The 6,456-nt window shown below is 40.2% G+C and overlaps 1 pseudogene; it reads right to left on the bottom strand.

Moving 5' to 3' along the window:
• Positions 1-538: 538 nt before the first annotated feature.
• On the bottom strand, positions 539-864 carry LOC113256898 (ubiquitin-conjugating enzyme E2 D3-like; annotated as a pseudogene).
• Positions 865-6,456: the final 5,592 nt, after the last annotated feature.

Below are 6,456 nucleotides of genomic sequence, written 5' to 3'. Positions count from 1 at the left end.
TCGTTGCTGACTACACAAGTTATTTAAGAGTATTTCGGCTTTAGTTTTCTTAGCTATATATTGGCCTAAATAGATAATGCATCTCAAGTGTCAGCAAGATATCTGAGACAAGTTAACTTATCACTAATATAATTTTTAAAAATACATGTATCTCTTAAGCTCTTGCTGTGTGCCATCTTTGTAGAGCTTATGGTGGGAAGAGGGAGGCAGACAAATTAGCACAGAGGTGGATAAAGGCAGATGGAGAAGGAAAAATGCAGAATATTGGGAGAATATCAAACACAAAGATCTGACCCGATCTGGGGAAGCAAGAGAAAGTGATGTTCCCTGAGAAAGTGATGTTGATCTGAGAAGTAAAGGAGAATTGGGGGTTAAATAGGTAAAGAAGGAGGGGGACCTGGGAAGGGATAGGGGTGTGTGTGTGTGTGTGTGTATGTGTGTGTGTGTGTGTGTGTGTGTGTGTATATTTGGTAATTTAAAATTTATTCTAGCTATAATGCAGGCTAATCTGACTTTAAGGTAGCATCATGTGGCACTTCTAAATCCATTTATGAGATATTCTGCTATACTTGCCTCTGTCTGTTTTATAGCACTAAGAGGTCATCTGGGTTTGGTTCATATAGTAGTGAACAAATGGATAAAAGAACTTCAGAAATCGATAAAGCAGGCAGCTGCTATGATCTTAGACTATCGAGATCAGTGCTGCCATTACTGTTAATGTTCGGATGATACATTCTTGTTACAAATGCAACACCTTAGGGTGCTTTGAAGGGGTCGTGTATAGGAAGATGAATTGTCAAGAAGTACACCACCTTGATATGGGCAGTCATTAGGTCCCATAATGTTGGCTTGCCAATGGCACATTATCATCCCAACTAGACCTGCTGTACATGTACAGCTTCTGAGGTTTTGGGGATCATAAGCTTTTTTGGGGAACTGAAGGTTGGCTGGGGTTTCTGGATCCTTGTGAATGAGTTAAAAGGGTTGCGAGGGATGAGCCTGAGTGGGTGGGCCAAGGTCACATCACGCTGGGCCTTTACCCTAAGTGCAGTGGGAGCTGGTGCAGGACTCTCCCTGAGGGAGGGACATGATCTGCTGTGAGCATGGCGTGAAGCAGGGCAAGGGGGGATGTTTGCTCTTGCTCTCCTACAGGGAGAGCTGATGGTGGCTGACACTAAGTGGTGACAGGAACAATTGAGAAAATGAAGAGACCCAGGAGATGTTTAGGAGATCAAATTGACAGGACCTCAATGGGCTGGGGATGGCTGGTGAGAAGGAGGGGAAATGTTAAGCATGAGACCTGATCTTCCAGATGGGAATCAGAACCCGTGGTGGTGCCATTTGTTGCAACAGGGCAACACCAGCGAAGTCCCAACTTTGCAGAATATCTTTGCCCTTATTTACACGTAGATACATTTCACGACTCTGAAACCATAGTGTACATTTTTTACATTTATTTTTATTCACGGAAGAGGATCAATATTAATATGCATATATCTATGCAAACACACACAAAAATATTAGGTTTGCCACGAATGGTCTTAACTAGTGAAAACCTTTATTTAGCTTTATCATAAACTTAGGAAATTTGAAATTTTATATTATTGATCTTATTCTAAAAATCTGTCGTATATGATTTGCTTATAGATTTCTAAAGAACTGCAATGTGTTAATTCTCCTCATAGAATGTAATTTGTGTTCTTAAGATTTAGTGTCATATTCAAGGCCCTGAGTCACTCTCCAACATTTCCCTTCTCATCCTGAGGGTACTATGTTTTCTTGGTTTTGATTATGTTGGTCCCTCTGTCTCAGAGATCCTCTAAACTCTTCTGCCCCGGCTAAGCTTGTCGTCATCCTTCAAGGCCTCTTTGAAATGTCACCACCCCCTCTGAAGCTTTCCTGGATCCTTGTCACCTTGTTTCTAAATTGTCTTGTTCTGATTTGAGTATCATAGACAGACATGAATTAAAGTGAAGTTGTTCCGATTTGTCTGCCTTAGATCAATAGTTCCTAAAACTTTTTTGATGATTCTTTCTCCCAATCAATAAACACCCTCTGATTTAAGTTGGGTTCTCCTAGAAGCAGATCCTGAGATAAGGATGTGAAAGCAGGTAATCTCTTTTGGGAAGGAAGCCCAGGAAGTGCCTTTCAGGGAGTGGGGGAATTGAGACAGGGAAGGGAAAGAAGCCGGTAAGGGGTGCATTTCTGAGCTGGTAAGCATGGCAGTCAACCAGGGCTCATTGCCTCAAGGCCTCTGAGAGGCTGTGTACAACAGGCCTCAGGGTTGGCGCACATGAAGGCAAGGACCCTGGAGAGCTGGTCCTTTTTTGTTGGTCAGTCAGTGGTCAAGGGGTGCTCCAAGGGGCCTTGACTCCCCAGCACTTTTGGTCTGGTCTGGTCTGCTCTCTGTTCCTGGGCCCATTGCATTCCAGCAGCCAGAGGGCCCCTCATGCACAGAGTTGCAGATATTTGCAGTTGAAACCTGTTCCTGCATGGGTGCATAGGGCAAAGTGATGGCTGAAGGCAGTGACGGTGTCTGCAGTGCCCTGTGTATATATACATACCTGCAGTATTTTCTTATTTCTAAGTCATGCACAACAATGAAAGCTTCTCCCTCCTCCTCTGAAACAATTAAGAGGACACAGTATTTGAGAAAGGAAAGAGCACATTACCAGAGTGGAGTGTGGTAGGGACCTGGGTTTTTTAAATTTTATTTTATTAAATGTACCTAGAGTTTTTAGCTAATATATTTTAATGGTGAACATATTAAAAATCAGGGGGTCTAGAATTTATAGTGGTTGTAGAAGGAAAGTGAAAAATAACAAGCCTCTGGAGTCTGACTGTTTTTACTGTGTAAGTGCCACCAGCACAAGGAAGGGGTTATAAAATCTTATCATGGAATATGGGAGGCATTAACCACATAGTTACACAAAGAAGAATTTTCTCACGGACATCATAATGCAAAGTCTGTTTAATGAAGAGCTCTGAATTTGGATGGGGCCTTAGTTTAGGAATGTGTTACTTGAAGTCTTAAAAAATAGCAAATGTATTATTTTACGTGAAGTATATGCATTAAAGCGGGCTTATTTGATTTTTTCCCAGTAGAGAAAAGAGAAAAATGGTTCTTTTCATCCCATTTTCCATATGTTTGTAGCACTCGCTGTCCTCTGATTCTTTTCTGTTGTTCTCTGCTCACCCCCACTTCTCATTCCCTGTCTTTAGTACTGGCCGCTTCTTAAGATGATGTGATTTCTGGATTTGTGGAGTACATTCATTTTTCAAGAAATGAATTGGTACTGCCTTGCTGTCACGGTGCCTGAGTTATAGGACATTTAGGTCATTTGTTATCCATACACATATGGAGAAAGTATCTTATGTTGAGAAAACGTATATAAATTCTTAGTCATCTGCACAGCTCCTATCACAAATACCATTTGAAATCGAAGGGAGGTAGAGTCTTGGTGGGTTTGGGTTACCTGAAGGTACGTTCAAGAACAAAATCAGGCCACTCATTGGCTGGTTTTTCTCTTTCCAAATCCTATTCCCAGCAGAATGCCAATAGCACCCAGCAGTTTAATTCATTATTATGCAAAGTCTAAGTGAGTGAAATTTTAACCTCTGCTTCTAACCACTTCATGTAGGTTTTATCTGTAATTAACTTAGTGAAAGGCATCTGATGACAGATTCTTCCTTGTGCTCCAATTACCTAACTTATGAGGTCCTCTGAAGAGTTTAATTTAACCACTTTATACTGAAAAGAGTCATATGGTAGAGCAGGAATATTAATTAAGAATTCTAGGTGTTTTAACAAGAATCCCGAAGGGTACTATTGAATGAGCCCACAAGGGGAATGTTTGTAAAGCCTTGACTGGTGTGGTTAGATCTGGGGCATATTGTGGTTGAGAGAACACAGCACTGAAACCAAAATTAGCTTCAGAGTAACTTAAATCCATTACATCTCTCAAAAGCAATGCTTTTTAAAATTCCTTTTCCCACCCTTCTCCCATCCACTGTGCGTATTCTCTGCAGGTGTACCTGGACCTTTATTTTTCAAGTGCCCTTCACCTGGGTAAACTCCTTTTGCAGTCCCAGCTCTGCACTTTCCTACACTCTTCTCCTCTGCCACCTGCCTGACTCTGCCTACAAAAGCTGAAAAGGATAAGTCTGGCAAAAATGAGACCTCCTTGGAGGGCAGAAAAGAGGAAGACAGACTAGGTAAATGTAGAAAACCCTTTTTATAGAGTGGAAGAATGGAAAAGTCAAGGGATCCTCATAAAATAATCTTTGTAGTTAAAGTATACAGATATGGGTATAGGATAATTGTTTATTTGACAGCACTCAGACATTTTGTTAATGGCAGGCATGATTATCCTTTATAACAGCCACCCCAAGACGTTAGAGAGATGCATTCCAAAGTTCCATCCTACATTGTGACTCCTCCAGAAACCCTTCCTAAACATACTTATATTTTAAAATTGTACCACTCATGAGTTCTACAAGTTGAAGACAGTTTGAGAACTCTCAGATTTGGTAAATAACTCTCTATGCTATCTATACTTTCTATGATTTCCAAGACCTCATTCATTCTTCCAACCCTCTGTCCTTTTAATCTCTCGTTTGGGAAAGTGCCTCCATTCTCTTAAGCATTTTGGTTAACCTCCTTGGACTTCCTCCAGTTCAGCTACACTTCCTTTGAAATATGGCAGTCAGAATTGCTCACAGGATGCCAGGTTGTATGAGTCAGCTTTGGATGAGGAAGGACAAACTTGTGTGATTTACTTTCAGCATCCTTCCCCCGCCCCCCCCCCCCCCGTCATGTCCGGCATTATTTTTGTTGTTAGAGCTTTCCAAAGGGTCAATATCTTTAAAAAATACACCATAATGATGCCTACACCATTTTCCTTGGTCATAATCATGTTGAGACTGTCATAACTATTCCTCTGGAAACACGGTTTGAACTAATTGTTGTACTTACCTAACTTCTACTCACATAAAATATTTTTCTTCACACTCTTCACATATCTATAATTATCTGAAAAGATTATTAAAATTACGTGTCTGTGTGAGGCTGAATTTTCCTTGCATATTTTAACTAAAACAACAGATTGCAGTGGATTGAATGTAGCGGGAGATAGGAGTCCAGCTCCTTTCTGTTAAGCCGTGCATTAAAGAGATTGGCAAAAATGTAAGACTATGTTACTCTTCTCACTATGTTTCTTTTTTGAAAACTCTAGTTGTTTTTCATAAAAATGTCATTTATGTTAACATTTAATGGATTCACTATTGTTACGTAAGAATAAATTAATATTAAAAAAATCTGAACTTAAATTTCTGTTATAGGAAATAGCAACTGATATAACGCATATAAACAAAGCCCCTTTGGGTTCCTCAGCAATTTTTCAGAATGTAAATGGATGTTGAGGCCCAAAAGTGCAAGAACTGTTGGACTTTGGAGAATCCAAATATCATTTCCACATTCTTTGTGCACGTGATTGTTTACTTCTTTATATTTTCTTTACTCTCTAGGCATTTATATTTATCTTTAGAGCATAGAGCAGTTTCCTGCTGGCTTGGAGCTCTAACATAGAACAGAATACATATAACAGTAGGAAAGCACAGTGATAACAGTATGGTAGAAAGACTAATGTCAACTTTACTTTTGTTGTGGTTTAGAGTGAGTATCTAAAAATTTGGTATTTAGGCTCCAAATAATAATTTTATCAGCTGGACTTACACCATGAAAGTACAAGTTTTTCTTTTTCTGTTATGGTAATGGCCATGGAGATTAAAAAAGAAAGTGTGAGGTCTGGGAATGTCATCTAATTCTTTTTTTTTTTTTTTAAGATTTTTTAATGTATTTGACAGAGACAGACAGCCAGAGGGAGAGAGAACACAAGCAGGGGGAGTGGGAGAGGATGAAGCAGGCTCCTAGCGGAGGAGCCTGAGGTGGGGCTCGATCCCAGAACGCTGGGATCACTCCCTGAGCTGAAGGCAGACCCTTAACGACTGCGCCACCCAGGTGCCCCACGTCATCTAATTCTTAAAAAATTTAGGAAATTCTATACTTTCAAAGATGGCTAAGAGAGAAGCCTCTAAATTTTAGAGACAATTGAACAATGTAAGAAAGGAGAGTTTATGCAATGAGCTAAGTTTTCCTGCTTCTAGGATGAGTGAAGTTGACCCCAGTGGAGCCTGTCATGGCCATACTTTATGTGCGCCTGTCTTCTAGCTGCCGGGGAGATAAGACACAAGCAGCATCTGCGAATTAACAAGGACCGGCAATTTATCAGAAAATACGTCAGATCTCGAAGAGTCTTCAGATGTCTTTCAAATGGAAACAAAATATTGTGCAACAGATTAAACACTATGGTAGTTGCAACTGACTGCTTTTGAACGTTCAAAGAAATACACTGAGAATCTTGCATGTGAAAACAGATGGGATTTAGAGACAGATTT

This window comes from Ursus arctos, unplaced genomic scaffold, assembly GCF_023065955.2.
Source record: "Ursus arctos isolate Adak ecotype North America unplaced genomic scaffold, UrsArc2.0 scaffold_4, whole genome shotgun sequence".
In the NCBI taxonomy this organism is placed as follows: Eukaryota; Metazoa; Chordata; class Mammalia; order Carnivora; family Ursidae; genus Ursus; species Ursus arctos.
Note: the sequence above shows the minus strand (reverse complement) of the source record. Positions and strands in the feature narration are given on the sequence as shown.